General features: G+C 40.7%; 1 long non-coding RNA gene across 2 annotated transcripts in view; it reads left to right on the plus strand.

Annotated features, from left to right (window-relative positions):
* LOC122546840 (uncharacterized) overlaps window positions 1-23,681 on the plus strand; it is a 174,339-nt gene that overhangs the window by 129,520 nt on the left and 21,138 nt on the right. For both annotated transcript variants that reach the window (XR_015751867.1, XR_006310818.2), the window contains exon 2: window positions 11,860-11,973. This is a non-coding gene — a long non-coding RNA (uncharacterized LOC122546840). The remainder of the gene's footprint in view (window positions 1-11,859; window positions 11,974-23,681) is intronic.

Consider the following 23,681-nt stretch of genomic DNA (forward strand, 5'->3'; position numbering starts at 1 on the left):
CCAAAGATGTGCAAGTTAGTTGTGTTCGCCATGTTTAGGGATGCATAGGTTAGGTGTGATGGTCAAGGGAAATGCAAGGTTACAGGGATAGGGTAGGGGGGGGTGGATGGGATGCTGTTCAGACTCATTGGGTCGAATGACCTGTTTCCACACTGTAGGGATTCTATGGATCTATTTGGATTTCCAGAAGGTTTTTTGACAAGGTGCCAAACAGGAGGCTGCTAAGTAAGATAAGAGCAAATGGTGTTAGTGGCAAAGTATTGGCATAAATAGAAGATTGACTGACTGGCAGAAGGTAGAGAGTAGGGATAAAGGGGTATTTTTCAGGATGGCAACTGTTGATTAGTGGAGTTGGACGAGGTCAGTGTTGGGACCACAGATGTTCTGCATTAGCAATCTGGACAAAGGAAATGCTAAGTTTGCAGATGACACAAAGATAGGTGGACAGACAGGTAGTGTTGAGGAAGCAGGGAGGCTGAAGAAGGACGTGAGCAGGCTAGGAGAGTCGGTTAAGAAGTGGCAGAAAAAATACATTGTGGGAAAGCATGAGTGACAGGAAAAATAGAGGTGTACTCTATTTTCTAAATGGGGAAAGGCTTTGGAAATCTGAAGCACAAGGGGACTTAGAAATCCCAGTTCAGGATTCGCTTAAGGTTAACATGCGGGTTCATTTGGTAGTTAGGAAGGCAAATGCAATGTTAGCATTCATTTCAAGAATACAAGAGCAGAGATGTACTGCTAAGGCTGTATAAGGCCCTGGTCAGACCTCATTTGGAATATTGTGAGCAGTTTGGGCACTGCGGGGGAGGGGATCCAGAGAGATTTACAAGAATGATCCTGGGAATGAAGTGATCGTCAAATGAGGAATAGCTGAGGATTCTGGGTCTGTACTTGATGGAGTTTCGAAGGATGAGGAGGAATCACATTGAACCTTACAGAATACCAAGATGGCTGGATAGAGTGGACATTGAAAAGATGTTTCCACTGGTAGAAGAAACTAGGACCTGAGGGCACAGTCTCAGAGTGAAGGGACTACCCTTTAGAACTAAGATGAGGAGGAATCTTTTCAGCCAGAAAGTGACTAATCTGTGGAACTCACTGCAGTAGAAGGCTATGGAGGCCAAGTCACTGGGTGTATTAGACACAGAGATAGATAGGCTTCTGATCAGTAATGGGATCAAGAGCTATGGAAAAAACAGGAGAAAGAAGTTGAGAACAGCAGAGTAGACTCAACAGGCTAAATGAAACAGGCGAAAAGGAGGATGACAGATGCTGGAGATTAGAGTTAAGTGTGTGTTGCTGGTCAGGCAGCATCTGAGGAGCAGGAAAATCGACCTTTTGGGCAAAAGCTCTTCATCAGAAATGAGGCTTGGAGCCTCAGGGGTGGAGAGATAAATGGGAGGGGAGGGAGGCTGGGGGGGGAAGGTAGCTGAGAGTGCAATAGGTGGACGGACGTGGGGGCAAAGGTGATTGGTTGGTGGGGAGGGTGGAGCGAATAGGTGGGAAAGAAGATGGACAGGTGGGACAGGTCATGAGGATGGTGCTGAGCTGGAAGGTTGGAACTGGTATAAGGTGGGGAGAGGGGAAATGAAGAAACTGGTGAAATCCACATTGATGCCATGGGGTTGGAGGATCCCAAGGCGGAAAATGATGCTTCCTTCCTCCAGGCATCGGGTGGTAAGGGAGTGGTGATGGAGAAGGCCCAGGACCTCAATAAGCTAGGCAGAGTCGGCAGGGGAGTTGAGGTGTTCTGCCATGGGTCGTGGGGTTGGTTGGTGTGGGTGTCCCGGAGATGTGGCCTCCTCTACATTGGGGAGACAGGATGCCTACTCACAGAGGGCCTCAGGGAACGTCTCTGGGATACCCACACCAACCAACCCCACTGCCCAAGGCCAAACACCTCAACTCCCCTTCCCACTTCGCCAAGGACATGCACACAACGCCTGGAGGAAGAATGCCTCATCTTCCACCTCAGGACCCTCCAATCCCATGGCATCAATGAGGATTTCACCAGTTTCCTCATTCCCCTCCCCCAGTACCTTATCCCAGTACCAACCTTCCAGCTCAGCAACGCCCTCATGACCTGTCCCACCTGTCCATCTTCCTTCCCATCTATCCACTCTACCCTCCCCTCAGACCTATCACCTTTACCACCACCTCCATTCACCTATTGTATTCTCAGCTACCTTCCCCACCATCCCCACCCACCCCCATTTATCTCTCCACCCCCGAGTCTCCCAGCCGCATTCCTGATGAATGGCTTTTGCCTGAAATGTCGATTTTCCTGCTCTTCAAATGCTGCCTGACTTCCTGCTTTTCCAGCACCACACTCTCAACAATAGGCTAAATGGCCTAATTCTGTACCAACATCTCATGGTCTTATGGTCTAAGCACTTTCATCATTCTACTGAATGCAAAACTGTGCAAGAGTTGCAAGTAAAATGAGATAAGCAGTGTAAAATTGCACGAGGAAACTTGCTGGGACTGATGGAGGGAAAGCTTTTGTGAAACACCTTGATATTGACTCAGTCAAAGTTTGGGAAAATTTAGCTGTTAGTTCCTGATTAAGTCATAACTTTTAAAAAAAATGTCTGTTTGAATGAGTTCTAACACACCTCTGGAACAGATGCGACATCAACCTGGGCTTTCTGTCTCAGAGGTAGGGACACTACCACAAGAACCCTTCCTGAGCAGTAAATAGACTGACTTGATGGCCCGAAAAGTCAGGGCTCTTTTATTCTCACTGAAGTCAATGGCAGAATCAAGTGCTGGCCTGTCTGCAGGATTGTTTCATTACCACTGCTTCTGAAAAAGAGTCATATCAGATTTGAAATGTTAACTCTGATTCTCTCTTCACAGATGTTGCTAGATCTGCTGAGTTTCTCCAGCATTCTCTGTGTTTGGTTCAAGATTTCCAGCATCCACAGCATTTTGCTTCTATTATTGCTTTGTAATTAGTCTATGCATTGAAAATTACCTAGTTTATTCCAATGGAATGCTCCAGTCTGAGCAAAGACTTTCCAGTTGGGAGTTGTTTGTCTCTCTCTTTTCTCTCACTCTTTCTTTCTCTCTGTTGTGATGCTTTTGCTAGTATCTGGTGGTATTTATCACTTTATTAGCATGTGGTACTGGGTAAGCATTTTTAAGAGGACTAGTAGCAAAAAATTACACTTGTCTTTGTTTTGTCTTTAGTCAAACTAATGATAAATGGCGGCAGATACATCGCCATAGCACATCTACAGAAGATGCTCTCTTCTTAGACAACAAGAAGATCTGATGCATATAAGCAATAATTTCAATTACACTTGGTCAGGCAAAGTAACTAGGACCTTAGGGAATTGGTACAGATACACCTGCTCCCTCCTTGTCTCCAACTGCTTGTGACATCATTCAGGTAAATTCACCACAGCCTTACCAGACCTAAGGGCTGCTCTTTCATTAGAGAGAGATGACTAGTGGAGGTTTTACCTGAGGGTTAGCACACCTCACATGAGAGGAGAGGTTAAGAAGGAGAGTCCTTCATGATAGCCTCAGCTAGAATTTAGTGCAAGAATTTAGCCTGGGCTGTTGGCATCACGGCAAAGCAGCCATCCAGCCAACTGAGTCAAAACACCTCCAGGGCATAAGTAATCCAGGGTGGAGTCAATTGAAAATGACCATTAACTCCTTCAGAACAATTACTTTATACAAAATCTGTCTCTCTTTCTTTCTGCCTCTCTCACTCTCCCTACAGAGCTTTAAATTAATTGGATTTGGGCATATTCAACTCACTTGCAAGTGGGCATATATCCATATCATGATATCTGAAATCAGCAAAAATTGGTAATAAATTGAGACCTTTGCTGACAGAAGCTACTGTTGTGGGAAATGGCAATGTCACACTCATGCCATACAAGGAGGTGTTTCCATTGTTGGCTATACTCAGGCAGATTATCAGGAAAAACTAGAGGGTGCTTTTCTTGGAAATAAGCTATGCTATTGATTTGTGTGTAACACTGATGCACGATGCAAAACTGCAATTTTGTTTAGTTGTTTTACAACAAGATTCTTCTCATGTTCAAATCCAGCAAGAAAAGAAAAATTAAATTTCCATGGCACAAGTTAATAAAAGTAACATTACACCCACAGTATCATTTATTATCCTTAATGTATTTCTGACGGATTTACTTCAGCAATGGTATTGAAAATGCTAAGCATGTACTTTTAACTATTTAACACCAGCACTATTCTGCAGATAAATTCATCCATAGCTACATTTTTCTGCTTTCAGAAGATCATGTACACGGAAAGATTAGATACCCACTGCAATAACATGGATTGAATTGAGAAATGCTGCTCCTGATTCACTCCAACTGCAATAAAAATAATTTGCATTTGCATTGTGCAAAGAAAAATATCATGAGGCACTTCACACAGACATGATCAGATAAAAACAGATGCTGAGTTAAAGGAGATGTTAAATGGAGTGATAAGACTATCTGGTTCACTAATGTCCTTTACGGAAGGAAACCGCCATCCTTACCTGGTCTAGTCTCCATATGACTCCAGACCCACACTGTCTGACACTTAACTCTCTTTAAAATGGTTTAACAAACCATTCAATTGTATCAACCACTAGAAATTTTCAAATAAGAAATGAACCCAGATGGGTTACCTGGCATTGACCTAGCCACTGGAAAAGACAGCCCTGTTGACCCTGCAAAATCCTCCTCACTAACATTTGGGGGCTCGTACCAAAATTGGGAAAGCTATCTCAGAGGCTGGTCATGTAGTCATTGGAAATCAAACCTTACAGACAATGTCATAGATAACTGTTACGACACAGCAGTGAATCCTCTGCTAATTAAACCAAACACCCAAAAAAACTCACATCACCTCATAATCTGTTAAAGTATGAGTGACAGAGAACTCCCAAATACCTCTATTTAAAGAAAAAAATATCAATTTATTCTTTAACTCTTTATCATTAAACAACAACTATTTACAGCTCTAAGCCTCCCACTCTATAACAATGTACTATTCCCATAAAGACCCATATTAAAATTACATCAACTTAAGTTCAAAACCACACAGCGGCTGTCATCATTGGTGTCTGTATTCCTCTGGCTGAAGGTGTCCCTGAGTCACTTTCTGTCATTTGCTGTAAAGATGTTTCATATGTAAAAGGTACATTTGATAGAGAGTGTTTTAAATGGGAGTCTCTCTCTAGGTGGCAGTTTACTCTCTGTCTAACTTTAAAACTGTCTCCTTCTTTATACCCTTAACATCAGATGATCTCATTGGTTCGAGGTTGGCAAAAACAATCATTCAAACTCGATTGGGTTTTAGTATCCTGGGGCATACCTTAAACTTGAAGTTAAATTTGAATTGTTGTCAAAGTAGCAACCAAAACTCAAGGTATCTGTTTCACAACCACATGTTACATATTTTCAATTTTCCAGTACACTCTGAGACTGCTAGCTAGTCATATGAGAAGTGCTTGTAAGCTCTCAGGCAAAACAGTATTCACTTTCTGTTCGGTGTACAGTACATGCTTTCAACATCATAACACTACACCATCGCCATCACTGTGTATGTCCTGTCCCAGCAGAGATGGTGGCACTGCAGGAAAACAAATGAAAGGAAGTAACCCTTGGAATCCTCATCATTGATTCTGGAATCCATGAAGTGTCCTGGAATCAGGTCAAAATGGAATAAGGAAATGCACCCTGCCCACCCCCTCTCCCCCACCTCCCAGATGATACATCAGTACTCTTGTGTGTTGAACACCACTTGGAGGAGGCACTAAGAGTGGAAAAGGGTGCAGAATATACCCTGGGTGGGGACTTCAAAGTCCACCACCAAGGGTAGTTTGACAGCTCAGCTATTGACTGAGCTGATCAAGTCCTAATCGTAGGTATGTAAATACTAGATGGGATCTGTGGTAAGTGGTGAGGGAACCAACAAGAGGGAAAACCATACTTGACCTCATTTGCACCAATCTGCCAGCTGCAGATGTGTCTATCCATGACACGATTCACAAAAGTAGCCACTGCATGATGAAAGCCTGTCTTCAGAATGGGAATACCCTCCACTACACTGTCTGGTGCAACAATCATACTAAATGGGATAGATTCAAACAGATCTAGCAAATAAAACCATCCATAATAAAGTACTCCAATAAAATTTGCAACTTCATCCTCATCATGTCCCCCACTTTACCATTACAATTAAGTCAGGGATCAGCATTTGTTGATTGAAGATTATAGGAGAGCTTACCAGGAGCTGAAGCAGATATATCTAAAAATGAGTTGTCAACCTGGTGATGTAACAAAACAGGAAGGATTCTTTGAGGCCTTGGATGGAGGTGAGGGAGAGGTATGGTGTCAGATTTTACACATGTTGTGGTGGCAAGGGAAAGTGCTGGAAGTAGAGGGACCTAACAAGGGTCCTTGGAGGGAATGGTCGCTGTGGATTGCGGACAGGGGTAGGGAGGGAAATATATCTCTGGTGGTGGGGTCTGTTTGTAAGTGGCGGAAATGGCAGAGGATGGTGTGTTGTATGGTGGAAATGGAGAAATATTCTGTCGGATCTTTCCACTTCCGACAGAGATTTTCCTGCATCTCCACACACATCATCTACTGTGTCCGTTGCTCTCAATGTGGTCTCCTCTACATTGTGGAGACAGGACGTCAACTTGCAGAACGTTTCAGAGAACATCTCTGGTACATATGTACAAAACAACCCCACCGCCCTGTGGCGGACCACTTCATCTCCCCCTTTCACTCCACCAAGGACATGCAAGTTCTTGGCCTCACGCACTGCGAAATTCTAGCCACCTGGCACCTGGAAGAAGAATTCCTCATCTCCGCCTTGGGACCCTCTAACTACACAGAATCAATGTTGATTTCACCAGTTTCCTCATCTTCCCACCCCCATCTTGTCCCAGATCCAACCCTCCAACTTGGCACCACCCTCTTGAACTGTCCTACCTGTCCATTTTCCTTCCCATCTATGTGCTCCACCCTCCTCTCTGACCTATCACCTTCACTCCCACCCTCATCTACCTATCGCATTCCCAGCTACCTTGCCCCCAACCCCATCCTCTCCTATTTATCTTTCAGCTCCCTTCCACTCCACCCCCAACAAAATTTCTGATAAAGAGCTTATGCTCGAAACATCAACTGTCCTGTTCCTCAGATGCTGCCTGATCTGCTGTGCTTTTCAAGGACCACACTTTATGCCTTGAGCTGTGTAGATTGTGAGTCAATATTGAGACCTGGAAGAGCAAGCTGTGTGTAGGATGTGAGAGTGTGATGCTGGAAAAGCACAGCAGGTCATGCAACATTCGAGGAGCAGGCAAATTGATGTTTTGGGCATAAGCCCTTCATCAGGAATACATCAGGGTGCACCAGGTTCTCGCTCAGACTTTCATATTGGGAATTTTCACTATCTAGTTTATCTCTGCTGTGCAGGGGAATAGCAAACTGCATACAAGCAAAGCTAGATTACATACTAATTAGTTGTAAAATGCTTACAAATAGGGTGTCCACTGCTCACTAGTGAGACTTTCATCTCACTGTTCAAGCCTTTCCTATATGTTCCAACTGACTTGCCATTACCCACATCATTCAGACATTGAGATAGTTCATCTCTATAAGTCTCATCTCTACTAGAGTTGACGTAATGCTCAAATGAAAGAACTGAACATGCAAAATGGAATGCTCAAGTCACAATCTGTCCATTCTTGTCAACAATAGCTGTTCAATTGGGAATAAGAATCTGCCAGAACTAGACTCTGACAATTATGAACAAGATGCCCCTAGCATTTTAACCACTACTAGTAGCAACTTAATACAGCAGATTAAAAGGTATTGTACACCTGGATCCAGTTACATAAAATTATTTCCACCCCAGGCATGGAGTACAAAAGCAAGGAAGTTCAAGTAAATCTTTATAAAATACTGGTTGGTTTAAATTCTGGTCTCCACGTTTAATGAAGTATGTTAAGAGCTTAGAAATGGTGTAAAAGAGATTTATTAAAATGATATTGAGGATGGAAGACTTCAGCTACATGCAGAGATTAGAGAAAATGGGATTGTCTCCTTAAAGCAAGAAGGCTTAAAGTTTTCAAAGCAGAACCATTGGACTTGAAATGTTAGCTGTGTTTCTTAATGCACAGATACTGTCAGACCAGCTGAGTTTCTCCAGCATTTACTGTTTTTAATTCAGCTCTCCAATATCCACAGTAGTTTGCTGTTATTTAAGTTTAAAGTGTTGTTGGTAGAGATGTTCAGAATTATAAACAGCTATGATACAGTAAATAAGACAAAACTATTTCCAAAGGTTGAAGAGTTAGAAATCAGAAGGCACAAATTTCAGATACTTGAAAAAAAAATCAGAGTTAACAGACAGGGAATAATCTGGTGTATGATTTGAAATAGAAATATTTGCAGGACCATCGGGAATGTGTACCATTGGATACCTTTCTCAAAGAAGCGGAGAGAGAGTGAAAGGCTGGTTTTGACTTCTGTGACATACCATTCGCTGATTCCATGGTCTGTGAGTTGATAATTAGAGGGTATGCATTTAAAATCACTGGATTTGTCAGGACATGCAATACAGTACCAAAAACATTGATTGAAGTAAAATTCATGTTCATTTTTAAAAGGTTAAATGCTGAATGAGAAAATGTTTTCATAATAGTGGAGCAACCGGAGGGTAATGAAATGAGGTGCATAGCTCCCTTAGAAGATGAATGACTTCCTTCTGTGCTGTAAACATCCAAGATTTTCTGAGTTCTTCACCAGAGCCAGCAAAAATATGATAAGTATTATTATCCCGATGCAACAGGTAGCATTTTAATCCTTCCATCAAAATCACTTTTCCTTTTGTGCTATTCATATTCAGCAAGATAGCTGTTTACATCATTGAAGAAGTTTGAGCATGTTTTTCAGAATGAGTTGTCAAGGTTAGAAGTCACACGACACCAGGTTATAGTCCAACAGGTTTATTTGAAATGACAAACTTTCGGCACACTGCTCCTTCATCGGGTAAAGCAGTATGGTTGTGGGGGACAATGTCAGTGAAAGCAGGGAAGCAAAATGTTTTGGAGCATGAGAATTCTTCACCTCATGTTGCTGATACATTTAACAATTGATTTGTCTCTATGAACCCTATTTTTCAGATGAGTAACAGCTACATCAGGATCCTAAGTAACATGTGCTCAATTGGTATACTCCAAAAGTGTGCTCCATATCATTTGGGTAGGACCCCTGCATTTACCCAGGTGCCAACCTAAAACTGACATTTGTTGGTGACTGATTGTAGCTTGTGCTCTCAGACATTATAGCAGCAATTCCACAGAAAGGAAATTTCCCTGCTTTCCTTCCCCTTCGAACCATCTAATCCCCTTCTCGCTAAGTCCAGTCCTCCCTGAATTACTTAAGGACCTCAACTGACACATATCCCATGAGAGAATAAAAAAAAATTGGGGCAAACAGCACACCCATACAATCCACTGAGGTTCACAGACAATTTGCCAAGGATGCTACTGGGACCACTAGATTGTGCATTGTGCATCAGGATAATGCCCCAATTCAGGTGTAGCACATTCATATTGCCGTAACATTGTAGCTATAAAATGATCTGTAGCCATTCCTGTTACATTGCAACAGGAAAATAATTTTGCATTCAAACATCTTCATAAGAATTTTTTTTCCAGTTTCGTCTCTATGGGGATTGAAACAACAAAGTATAATGAGAAATTTAAGCTCTCAAAGAATGATTGAAAGGATCACATGACAAGATTTCAAATTTTAAGATTTTCATTGTACAAAAAAACTGAAAGCAGCATTGACTGAACATTGTTCTTGGAGACAACTTAAATTCTAAATTTCAGAAACAATTCCCCATTCAACAGTTAAAGTGACACTTGCCACCTCCATCTCTTTGCTCTTACTCTCTCCCAGATTCTTGCAGGACTGACTCTGAGGTTCAGTGATACTTTTAGAGAAACACATCCTAAAATGATGTCTTACAGACTCTTTCCCTCTTAAAGACCCATGACAATGTGAATCAAATGGGTTTTGTATTTGGATAGAAATGAAAATTTGCTCTCCTCTATCCCCAATTCTGTTATATCATTGAATTTAATAGACAGTTTAAAATATCACTTTACAAAACCTGACTTCCCAGGACTTGGAGAATAAATGTATATTCACTATCAGCACAGCCACTCTGATCATAATTTATCTTAATGTACTTATGGAGTAAATATCTTGCATCTTCTTCCCAGTCAAACCACCTGGATTCCTTTATAAGTTTTAACAATCAAACCACCAAACTTTATCATCAGACAGAATCCAGAACAGTAATACAACCCCTATCACTCCCAATTTTCTCAGAAATTAACAGCATGGTCTCAGTGCATAACAATTACATACAACCTTGCATTTGTAACAGGTATTTCACAAAAGTTTAAAGATTTCCATGAACTTAAAGGAAACAATGATTTACATTTATCTCCAGGTGACAGTGAAACTCTTTTGAAACTACCAGTTCTCTTATTCACAGTGATTTTCTTCCCTTATTGTTAGTTAGTTTTAAAGAGCTTCAGAACTTGGGACGCTAACTGATAGTAAATTTTTCATCTTATGTATCAGCATGATACAAACACACATATTCAAAGCTCAGAAATTATGAACAAATAAAAACTCCCCAGATATTACACATATGAGGAAGAGCTATGGAGTATCATAGAGTGAGTTTAGTTTAGTCCAGATCTATTGTTTTTGCCATGCAGCAACACAGAAAACTCAAGCATAAGTTCAGAGAGCTGGTTCACTTCACTTCCCAAGCAAATCAGTTTTAGCTGTGCAAGAATTGTCCAAGATGTTTGTAATGTTGGATATTAATGTAAGGGGCTCAGCACTGATTTCACCTACCATACCTCTGGCTATGAAAATAACAACTGCTATGAAATATTTGATAACCAGGTCTTCTGAGGTTTACGGAGATAAATCAAGGGGAGATGATGGCTTAGTGGTATTATCCAGAGACCCAGGTAAAGTTCTGAGAATCCAAGTCTGAATCCTGCCATGACAGATGGTGGAATTTGAATTCAATAAAAATCTGGGATTTAAGAGTCTGATGATGACCATGAAATTGTTGTTGATGAAAAAAGCCATCTTATTCACGGATGTCCTTTAGGGAAGGAAATGTGCCAACCTTATCTGATCTAGACTGTATGTGACTCCAGACCCACAGCAATATTGTTGACTCTTAACTGCCCTCTGGAAAATTAGGGATGGACAATAAATGTTAGATGGCATGAATAAAAATAAAATCAATTTTTTTTGTATCCTTCACATCAAGTGAATGGTTCATGCAATAACAACTAAATACTATATAGCACTGTGGAGCCAATTTTCTGGATATGCTTACCTTAGCAAGTAAAATTTTCATTCCAAAGTCCACACAAATAAAATTGGCCTTTCCATTTACTGGCACCTATACTGGGCACTGCTTTGTTATTCTTCCTTGAGCACTGGTTCATCGGTATCTGAATGCTTATAATTGCTTGTACACAGATCCACTAGTTCAGCCATGTCTGTATCCCTTAACTGGACTCTCTATGTGACTTTAGACATACTGCACCGTCCAACTCTTAGGTAATGGTGGTGATACCATGCCATACATAAGTTCAAGAGCTTCACGGTCTGTGTTAATGCCTGTTTTAGTAACACTTTTGTGTATTAGATGTTCTAATATTATGAATCTCAATAGTAGGACATTCATCAGATCAGGAGCCAGGGGTGGGATTAGTTCAAACAAAAACCATTGATTCACAGTTGTTTTTTGTTTGTCTTTTTTTCTCAGGTATTGAACAACAAGTTAAAGTGAACAAATGCTTTCTGCCTTAAAATGAAACAAAAGCTGGAGCACTGCTGTCATCTAAGCTTGTATCTTGAAGAATGTTTGAAGCCGGCAAAGGTAATTTTGTACTTACGCATGCTTTACAAGCATATTTGCTCTTTGATCCCACCAAAGAAAGCCAAACTGAATATATTCGCTTGTTGTTTGCTTTGGTGCATGTCTGTCTGACATGGTGATTGTTTAGAAAGGGAGTCTAGAGAGCCCAAATACTAACAAGGAATGTTGTTAATATCAGTGGCTCATTAGTTGATTCTTGGGTTGTCATGGTACATGTACCTGATCTCCGGAGGTCTGCAAAATAAACAAATGTTAAAAGTCAGGTGAAATCCCTGAGGGTAGAGTCTTGTTAGTTGCAGATGATTATCAAAAATTGGTGTATTTAATAAGTATTCCACGTACTCTTTGCTAAACAAATGCATACCAGCAAGGAGGTCAATCTTGAAGTTATTAAGAAGAAGAAATAGAGGAAAAATCAGCAACACTTACACCAGTCAGACAAAGAGACAGCATCTGATACGATAATTCCAAGGATTCTGAGGTAGTTGAGGGTAGAAGTTGCGGAGGCTCCAGAAATTATGGCAGAATTTGCTGAATCACTCCTACCACTCTTATGGCTAATGCACCACACAGGACTTGTTTTATGCTACAAGGGTCCCACACCATAATTTTCTGGAACTTTTGTCCATTGCACCATTCCTTCTCCAAAAAAAGTTTTTTATAAAAGTTTTAAAAACAAACCTACACAGCTGCATCCCATCAAATAGGAATGCCTGGTTATCGGAGTAATGTCACAGAGATTACCAATTCCACCTGGACATCAATGAATGGTGGTCCTATGCATATATAAATTAGGAGCGGGAGTAGGCACTTCTCACCTCGAACCTGAGAAAGAATAAAAGAAAGAAAGGAAGAAACAAGAGAATGAAATTAATAAAGAAAGCCAATAAAAGAATTAAGTCTACTACCTAACTTTTAACTTGTACGCAGTGGGTACTTAGATACATCAAACCAGATAAAAACTTGCTCTCTAAAATGACACGGTAATGTTGTTGGACATGAGCAGACAAATAAATTACTTTGAAATTTCTGCAAAAATCAACAGTTGTGTGGAATTCATTCCACGGTCCATTGACTGTTATATTCCCAATTTGATGCTATTACCACAATGAAGTCTAATTATTTTCTAATCACCCAGTATGAACTTGTTATGATACACATTTATGGCTGTCACATCTCAGATATGTACTGTACTCAAATCTTCAAGATAGGGACATCATCAGTGCACTACAAGTGCCAAGCATATTCCTATTGTATGCTCAGCAAATTGTGATATACATTTAAACCTGAAGGAAAATAACTGTTAAACTTATACAATTCCTAGCCATGTCAAACTACAGTTTAGACATGTGTTTAGTGTAGATATGTGTAAAACCAGAGGATGGCCAATTTAGGGTACAATTTTAAATTGGGAGACAAAACTTAGCTTTGTCCATGAGTTTAATATCATTGATAGGGAATGTTTTGAAGTTTTTAAATAAAAATGACATTACTATCTATTCTGATAAGTTGAAAATAATGAGAAGTAGCCAGCATAGATTTCAAAGCAGGTCATCATACTTGATTACTGTTTGTGGGCAGAGTCTAAGCAATGTGGGCTATAGTGAAATGTGTGGCAGAATGAGGGAAAAAGTGTGATGGCGCTCATCTCAATGTCAAGATCATCTTGCTCCATTTTTATTTCTATCTTCCTTTCAAAGAGAACGACACATTATATAAGATGGTGTTGCTAATACTATACAAGGCACTAGCTGCAATATTGTGAACAGTTTTGGATCTCTTAGTTAAGGAAAGATATACTGGCCATTCAAAGCAGTCCAGTGAAAGTTCCCTCTGCTGATCTTGAGTATGGACGGTCTGTCTTATGAGGAGAGGTTGAGTAGAGTCATAGAGTTATCTAGTATGGAAACAGACCCTTTGGTTCTACCAGTCCATGCCGACCATGTTCCCAAACTAAACTAGTCCCACCTGCCTGTGTTTGACCCATATCCATCCAAACCTTGCCTATTCATGAACTTATCCAAATGTCTTTTAAACATTGTAACTGTACCTGTATCACCACTTTCTCTGGCAGTTCATTCCACACGTGAACCACTCTCTGTAAAAACATTGCCCCTCATGTCCTTTTTAAATCTTTCTCCTCTCACCTTAAAAAATGCCCCCTAGTTTTAAATTCCCTTACCCTATGAAAGAGACCCTTGTCATTCACTTTATCTTTGCCCCTCATGATTTAATAAACCTCTTAGGTCACTGCTCAACTTTCTATGCTGCAGTGAAAAAAATTCTCAGCCTTTCCAGTCTATTTCTTTTATCTCAAGCCCTCCATTTCCAGTAACATCCTGGGAAATCTTTTCTGAACCCTCTCCAGTTTAATCATATCCTTCCTACAATAGGGCAACCAGACTGCACACAGGACTACATAAGAAGGCTCACCAATGTCCTATTCAACCTCAACATGACATCCTATCTCCTCTACTCAAATATCTGAGCAATGAAGGCAAGGGTGCTAAACACCTTCTTAAACACCTTGTCTACCTGTGACGCAAACATCAAAGAAATATGTATCTGAACCCCTAGGTCTCTCAACACTACCCAGGGCCCTAGTATTAATTTTATAAGTCCTGTCCTTGTGTGTACTAACAAAATGCAATACCTCACATTTATCCAAATTAAACTCCATCTGCCACTCCTCAGCCCATTGACCCAATTGATCAAGATCCCATTGTAATCTTTTATACTCTTCTTCACTGTCCACTATACCACCAATTTTGGTGTTATCTGCAAACTTACTCACCATGTCTCCTACATTCTCATCCAAGTAGGTTGGGATTGTACTCAATAGAATATTGAAGAATGACAAGTAAACTTATTGAAACATAAATGATTCTTAGGGGACTTGACAGGATAGATGCAGAAAGAGGATACAATCTCACAATATGAGGTTGCATATTTAAGACAGATGAGGAGGAATTTATTCTCCCAAGAGTAGTGAATCTGTGCAATTCTTTCCTACAGTGGGCTGTTTTTGGGGCAGGATTATTAAGAATATTTAAAGCTGAGGTAGACAGACTTTTAATCTGTAAAGGAAATCAAGGATTATGGGGAAAAGGCAGGAAATTGGAGTTGGAGATTATCAGAGCAGCTACGTTCAAATTGAATGTAGAGTGAATCCAACAGTTTGACTGTGATCCACACCCGGAGCCGACATGATCAGACAGCCGCGGCTATCAACAACACGTATTCAGACCCCGACTGGTGCCTATGCATCTCCCTGACTGTACTTAGCCTGGTCTTTAAACCTGACACTAGGGAGCCAACGGACTGACCGTGTTCCGCTCCTTGTACTACAGAGGGATGGAATGACCTAGACAACACCAACAAAACACCAGACCGCAGCCAAGGACTTTGACTTATAGAATCATAGAATCCCTATTGTGTGGAAAGAGGTCATTTGGCCCATTAAGTCTGCACCAATCCTCCAAAGATCATACCACCCAGACCTAGACTGCTAGCCTACTTCTATAACCCTGCATTTACTATGGCTAACTCATCTAGCCCACACAGAATAGAGAATTATATAGAGAAAATAGGAGACATGGTTAGTAAGTTAGCAGATCAAAACTTAATCTGGCCAATTCACCTTTGGACATCTTTCGACAATGGAAAGCAACTGGAGGACCCAGCGGAAACCCATGAAGAAATGGGTAGAATGCGCAAACTCCATCCAGACAGTCACCCAAGGCTAGAATTGAACCCTATTGCTGTGAGGCAGCAGTGCCAACTACTGAGCCACTGTGCCGCCCATATGGAAGACTGCTACTGACTCATTGTACCAGGATACTGATTGTGGATGATCAGCTATGATCATAACGAATGGTGGTGCTGGCTTGAAGGGCCAAATTGTCTACTCTTGCACCTATTATCTATTGTCTATTGTCTATTGACCCCCTGACTGACATGTGCCTTCATGGATTTCATCGAGGACCACTCCCTTTAGATACATGGCTGTTTGGTTCCTCTCATGCAGTGAATTTAGTGTGTAAGCTGTTGGAACATGGTGCAGGTGTGAGATTGATTTAGTACACTTCAATACAGCAAGGCTGAATGGCCTGCTTCTGTTCTCACATATTATACTCTTAACTTAGATGTTTTCACAAACGGCGTGGAGAAATGTTTATTAGGCAGTGGAGAGATGCGAATTGACACTCAATATTGATTGCTAAATGCCTTGTTAGCAGCCCAACTCAGCTCATTAATTCACACATTCCCATCTTATCAAATGTGTCAAAAAGCTGGTCAGAAAAACTCAATAAAGAAATCAGGGTGCATACATAGTGGATCCAGCTTACTGCTTACTCTGAATAATCCCCAATTGCCTATGACCAAACTGTGACCCCCCATGAGTCTTGGACACCAGCTGCACACACTTCTCCCTGATGGACATTAGTATCTGTCATCTGCCAATCCAATATGACCAGCCTGGCAGACCATCTGTGGATTAGCAGTGCACTCTGGACGTGCTGACCTACTCTGAAGGGTAAATCAGCAACTAGCATTGAAAGATAAGCTTGCCTGGCTGCTAGGCAGTCCTCAGCCAAAGACACACACTCCTTGCTGGATGGAAATGTGCTACTTCAATCTCACACATCCAGTAAGAAAAAAATGAAATTTGTTAACTCTTGCTTTCTCTGTTGCTGATACTTTGCAATTGTTTGCAGGTTTTCTGTCTGAATATCAAAACACATAGTCTGATGCGACAGGAACATGGAATATGAGAGCAATAACCTCATAATTCACCTCTCACACACACACACACAGATCACCAACCAGTCTGGAGTGATATTTCCATCTCATAGCCCATACTTCAGATATAAGGTATTGCTTGCAGTGAGGGAAATATCACAGAATTACGGATTCATAGACTTAACAGCATGGAAAGAGGCACTTTGGCCCATCATGTGTGTGCCAGTCACCTGCTCTAGCCCCATTTTCCAGCAGTTGACCTTAGCCTTGTATGCTATGGGTCAACAAGTGGTCATCTAAACACTTCTTAAATGTTGTCATGGTTCCTGCCTCTAGGACCCTTGCAGGCAGCGAAATCCAAATACCCACCATCATCGGCATGAAAAATGTCTCCCTTAAATCCCCTCTAAACCTTTACCTCAAATCTATGACTAATAGTTTTTGATGTTATTATGTAATTCAGGCATCTACTGATTTCACTCTAGTTAAAACTATTGAGGTAAATTTAGTATTTAGCATTTCCATGATGCATTAGCAGCATTAGGTTTCACGCAGTAGTAACCCTGACTTCTACAGAGAATTTCCTTTTTGATCAATGTGTTGTGTTCTGTTCATTGTTCAAAAAATAGCATAGCTATTTTGGGCACTTGGGACACATCCCTCCTACAGAGGGATCTGTATGTCCAAGCATGGTCACTGGTCTCAGCTGAGTACCTTCCTGTTTTGCCCCAAATCACATCTTCAGAAACCAAGCATCCTCCAAATCAACATCAAATGTTCTATTTTATGGGCCAACCCCGAGAAGCTCCTATCAGTGGTGGAATCTCATAAAATCCATCTCTTTCAGCCAGGTCATTTCTGACAGCTGTACAAGTAGATGCTGCAGATTCCTCTTGTTCAAACGACTGGTTCCAATTCCTGGAAACTCTTTCTGCTATACTACTTTTCCAACTTGAAATTCAGCTGCTGATAAATTGCAGTAGTGACGCTTCAGGACTTTTGTTACTACCTATTAATTCATGTGAGTTCTGCCTGAAGGTAGACGCTTTGCTCAATGCCTGATATTCTGTTTTCCTGAGCCATTGTTTTGGTGTTTTTTTATCAGTGGTGAATTAGCATTACCATTCACCCTCAGGGTCAGGGAAAATGGACAGGTAGGATAGTTCAAGAGGGTGGTGAGGAGGCAAGTCTCAAGTCTGCTTCACCTGAACATGGAATCAAACCAACAATGTTGGTGTTATTCTAAAGCCCAAGTTAGCCATTTAGCCATTCAGCCATCTGAGTTAACCAAACCCTCTTTGTTATTGTAATAATGTTTATTCTGAGGTCAAGGTACGTGAACTGAAGACAATAAAATTGTTTGGACTTGAGGCACAACAATTTCCCTATATCTATCAGTCACCTAAATTTTGAACAATCTAAAGCATAATTTATCAAATATGTTGTTTAGCCTTTAGGACAGCTACTACTATAATATCTGAAAGATACTGTTTAAAAAATTAAGATAATTGAAAACTGAACTTTAGCAGAGAAAAGCTATAATTGTGCTTTACAAGTATTATAGTTATGATAAACAAGCAGTTAACTTTTCAGATAATTGATGAATGTCAGTCATCTGTAACTCAAAGAGTTAATTCTGCAGTGTATTACCAACTCATGACCATTGTTCATTGTTCACATTGAACCGTTTATATTCCATGATGCCAGTAACAGCTTTAAAATAACAGTATTTAAGCCACTTCATATACTTTATTGTTTGCACCTTAAGTTTTCTAAAGTTCAGTGCATTTGTTTCTTTTTTACTCTAAAGCATGAAACAATTCATTACGTTTACCTTCTTCACATCAAAATTAATGAAGAAGGGCATTTTTGCTGAAGAAGGCTAAAATCGAAACGAGAACAGAAAAAGTTAACATTTTGATATTGATCATTTACATGAGAATTTGATTTAAATATTATGACAATGAAATGTGACAATGAACTCCAGATCCAGTAATGAAATTGAAGTTGAAGCAAAGAATTCAGGACTTAAGGACACTCGACCTTTTGATTGAAATATTCAACATGACACATGCATTCAACTTTAGTCAGCCAAGAGCATTACATTACTTGGATAATTTTCCAACTTTGGTTTCCTTCTTGGAAGCAATGTTTGACTAAAGTATATGTTGGAAGTTTCAGTGCACACTGCTCATGATTTTCTTACAACTGCAATTTTACAAATATGCTAAGTATCAACATTTTCAACACCTCTATGACTCTATGTGTTTGCGGCAAATCACGTACCCTGACAAGAGTGCTAAATACCTCTAAGTTCAAATGACCTCTAATGTCCTCAGTTTAACTGCAGCACTGGAGAACTCTATCAGGACATAAGTCTGAATCCAAGGCACAACTGCAAAGAAATGTCTCACATAGTATTTTATCAGATTATTCATGAATATTTTAAGTTATTCACATGTAATGGATGACAATGAAGTTTGTTGATTGCTATTATGTAGGGCATTTGTAATGGTTATATTCACAGACCCAGTTCTCACAAAGAATTAAATAAAAATCGGAAGAACTGCAGATGCTGTAAATCAGAAACAAAAACAGAAATTACTGGAAAAGCTCAGCAGATCTGGCAGCACCTGTGGGGAGAAATCAGAGTTAATATTTTGGGTCAAGTGGCCCTACCTCAGAACACAAAGAACTAATTTGGTTTAACTGGTGATGTTTGATGAAGGATTAATTGCCCAGTGTAGTAGCTATTACTGAATACACCTTTGCTCAGTCTTCATTTAAATAATATCATGAGATCTTCACTATCCACCTGAATCAACAGAACACACAGAGTTAATGAAGACAGAAAATGCTGGAAACACTCAATAATACTCTTCAAGCAAGGTCATCAACTGACCTGAAATTCTTACTCAATTTCTTTGTCTGCAAATACTGTTGGACCTGTTGAATATTTCCAACATTTTCTGTTTGTTTTTATTTATTTTCAGATTTCCAAAGTTTGCAATGTTTTCCCTTTTGCAGTATACAGACAGACTGCAGCCTCACTCAAAGGCTTCCAGATTACCTCTGATAGTCTGGCATTCCCAAGTTTATACCAATTTTCCTCTCAAAGATTAGTTATTTTCTGAACCGAGTCATCTGAAGAATGAAAGAGATGTCAGCCGGAGAAATCGTTCACGGCTTCCTGCAAGCACACCTTCAGATTGACAAGAAGAAAATATTCACACAAACACGAGCAGAACAAACACTTTTATTATTGTGACCAAAGACTGCAATTTAATTTCAAGAATTAATCAGGATTGGTCAAGGAGATTGGTACAGTATGAGCAGATTCTTATTTATAATGTCATCAATTCCATACAATGAAGTCTAAATGGTTAAGGGGGCTCACAAAGTTAATAATGTTATCTGAACATCTTGATGTAAAACCACCCGTTGACTGATATTTCACAGAAAAGGAAAACTAAGAAGAACTGCTCTAATATTCTTGTGTCGAGTGAAACATTTCCATCATTAAATTTATTCTTGTTAAAGGTGATAGATATTTTTGTGGCAAGTAGCTTGAATATTCAGTACTTCCCAAAGAAATTTACTAAATTAGTCTTCATGCAGAATGCAATTTTTTAAAATAATGTATAATGATATTCAGTTGGCTAAAAATATGCCAGTGGGAGATTGCATCAACTTTGGAAGCTGCTATTTTGGGGGATTTCTTTACAAAATTTTCCCTACTAATTCTGTAACATTTTCATCTTTTTTTCTGTCTTTATTTCTCTTTGAGTCATTGACTCCTTGCTAATTTCTTAAAGGATTCGTTAGCATCCATTGTCTCCAAAGAGGAGAGGAATACCTGGACAATTTTCCCCTTCTCCCAACTCCAAAGTGCTGCAATCAATTGTGACTCTTGTACCATCTCCTTATCTGAGATCAGCTAATTCAGTATAGAAAAGAGATTAAAACTGGAAGATGTCTGTGCTTTATGGTCCAGGTATAAATTGTTACAAAGTTCCTTCACTTGGTGAACAATCCACAGATCCAGCCCTGTGATTCCTCATGTTTCAGTGAAAATATATTGCCAAAGCTATGATCTTCCTTTTCTTTTTGAACATCTTTCCTTATCACACAGACAACAGAACCCTCCAAGACAGATAGCAAAGTAAGGTATGGTTTCCTGGCCAACAAAACTGCCTAAATGCCATTTGTAAGTTTAATAATTATACTAAACCTAAGCAAAGTCAGGAACAACATCTTCTGTGTTTCAGAACATTTTAATCATCCTCTGTGTGTTACCCAGTCTTTCCGTAGCAATCAACACAAACAAATGCACCACCTTTCTCTGAAGTCTCTCCTTTCATGGTCAATTTCAGGGGCCTAAGGGTGGGGATGGAGGCACCTGGAGTCTGGGTTTTGCTGTCAAAGGCCTGGAGGGTGTTCAGCCTTGTAGGGAATGAGGTTAAAGGCCTGGGGTTTGGGAAGTGGATAACAGCTCTGTATCTAAACAGAAGCTGGTGTTAGTGATATGGAAGTAAGACATACCAAGATAGTATGAGGAGAGTTTTTTTTAAAGTAAATTCAGGTGATGTAGATTTCGCTGACTGGGCCAGCATTTATTGACTATTCTGAGTTGCCTTTGAGAAGGTGTAGAGCCTCCTCCTCAATGAGTTGTTTAATTCTCCACTATCATTCATAAGGATATGGCCAGACTCCAGAGCTTAGATCTGATCGATTGATCATAGAATTGCTTAGCACTGTCTGTGAAGTGCAGCTTCTGTTGCTTGGCATGCAAGTAGTCCTGTGTTGCACCAGACTGATACCTCATTTGTCAGGTGCTACTCCTGGCATGCCTACCTATTTAATTCATTGAAGAAGGGTTGATCCCTTGCTTGATGTAATAGTGGGGGAGTATTCCAGCCATAACTTGGCAGATTGTGCTTGAGGAGAAAGTGAGGACCTCAGATGCTGGAGGTCAGAGTCAAAAGGTGTGGTGCTGGAAAAGCACAGCAGGTCAGGCAGCATGTGAGGAGCAGGAGAGTCGACGTTTTAGGCATAAGCTCTTCATCAGGAATGTAGTGGGGGAAAAGTGCTGAGAGATAAATAGGAAGGTGGGGTTGGGGTGGGGGGAAGGTAGCTTGGGAGGCGCTAGGTGGCTGCAGATGGGGGTTGGTAGTCATAAGTCAGAGTGAAGGGTGGAGCGGATAGGTGGGAAGGAAGATGGACAGGTAGGACCGTTCAAGAGGGTGCTGCCAAGTTGGTGGGTTGGATCTGGGATGAGGTGGAGGGAGGGGAAATGAGGAAACTGGTGAAGTCGATGTTGATGTCGTGTAATTGAAGGGTCAAAAGGCGGAAGATCAGGCATTCTTTCTCCAGTTGTCAGGTGGCTTGTATTTGGCAGTGGAGGAGGCCTCAGATTCCTTAGCAGAGTGGGAGGGGGAGTTGAAGTGGTCAGCCACAGGGCTGTGGGGTTATTTGGTGTATGTGTCCCAGAGATGTTCCCTAAAACATTCCGTACGTTGGCGTCCTGTCTCCCCAGTGTAGAGGCGACCACACTGAGACCAACCAACACAGTAGATGAGGTGGGTGGATGTGCATAAAAATCTCTGCCCATTATGAAAAGATCCTTTGGGGCCTTGGACGGAGGTGAGGGGGGAGATGTAAGCAAAGGCTTTACAACTCTTTCAGCGGCAAGGGAAGGTGCCGGGAGTGGAGGGTGGGTTGGTGGGAGGTATGAATCTAATGAGGAAGTCACGGAGGGAATGGTCTCTGTGGATTGCAGATAGTGGTGGGGAGGAAAATATATTTTTGGTGGTGGTCTGCTGGTAGGTGGTGGAAATGGCAGAGGATAATGCACTGTATCAGGAAATTAGTGGCAGGACATCCCAGATGGCCACCTATTTCAAGCACCACAATTTCTCCTTCCATGTGATCAACAATGCCCTCCAGCATATCTTCTCCACTTCTCATACCTCCACCCTTGAACCCGACCCCTCCAACCACAACAAGGATAGAACCCCCCACAGTCCTCACTTTCCACCTGTTGTTGCTGCTGATGGTCTGCCGTGCCTGATCAGTCTCATTCAGTCTTAGGTTGCAAGATATTTTCAAAATCTATTCTATTAGCATTGTGGTAATGCTGCACTTGCAATAAAGGGTATCCTCATTGTGAAGATGGGACCTTTTCTCAACAAGAAAAATGAATTAGTTCCTCCTGCCCATAGTTCATGTTGTTAAAAAGAAGAGGATGTTCTGTGTCTAACCCCTGTGCAAAAAGACAGATGTCTGTGCTGACCCTTTGATATGACTTTTGGACCAATGAGAGAAAATCTCCAGAATAATACAGTAAAGCACCTAATTCAGGATTGATTCACTTTGGAGAAAGAAATAGGAGTAGGTGCTAATGACATATCACCAATTTCCAAGCATAAGGTATGAGTTACTTTGCCATCTGGTGTGGAAGATTTAGTTTTTAATTGTCTGCAATTTAATATCAAATGACTTCCCATGTGTGCAGTCACACTACAGAGGAGAAAAGAGGGGCAAAATTCGCCTTGGGCGGAAGGGTGAAATAGGACTTCAGCAATCTTTCTTACACTTCACCAAGATTTATTTTCTGTTGTCGACTACCTGAGATGAATTTCAATATCAGTCATCATATCCTGTGGTAGATTTTGAGTTTTGGTTGACCAATGAGTACTGCGTCAGAGACACACTCATTGGAAGTACAAATTTATTTTGGGCTAATGATCTCATTAACAACAAGGTTTCAAACAAGCCTGTGAAGATCAAGATGCTGCAGCTAGCAGGAAGGTGAGTGTGGGTTGGAAACCATGGAGGCGGGCTCCTCATCAGGAAGCATTTGAGATTATTTCTTGCAAGGCGCAGATGGGAAATTCAAATCAGTGAATTACTTTAACGTATAAAATCTGTGAATGCAATTGAGCTACTTTCTTTAAACCAAAAAG

The sequence above is a fragment of the Chiloscyllium plagiosum genome, unplaced genomic scaffold, assembly GCF_037043375.1.
Source record: "Chiloscyllium plagiosum isolate Xiang-an unplaced genomic scaffold, Cpla_swu_hap1 HiC_scaffold_3, whole genome shotgun sequence".
Lineage (NCBI taxonomy): Eukaryota > Metazoa > Chordata > Chondrichthyes > Orectolobiformes > Hemiscylliidae > Chiloscyllium > Chiloscyllium plagiosum.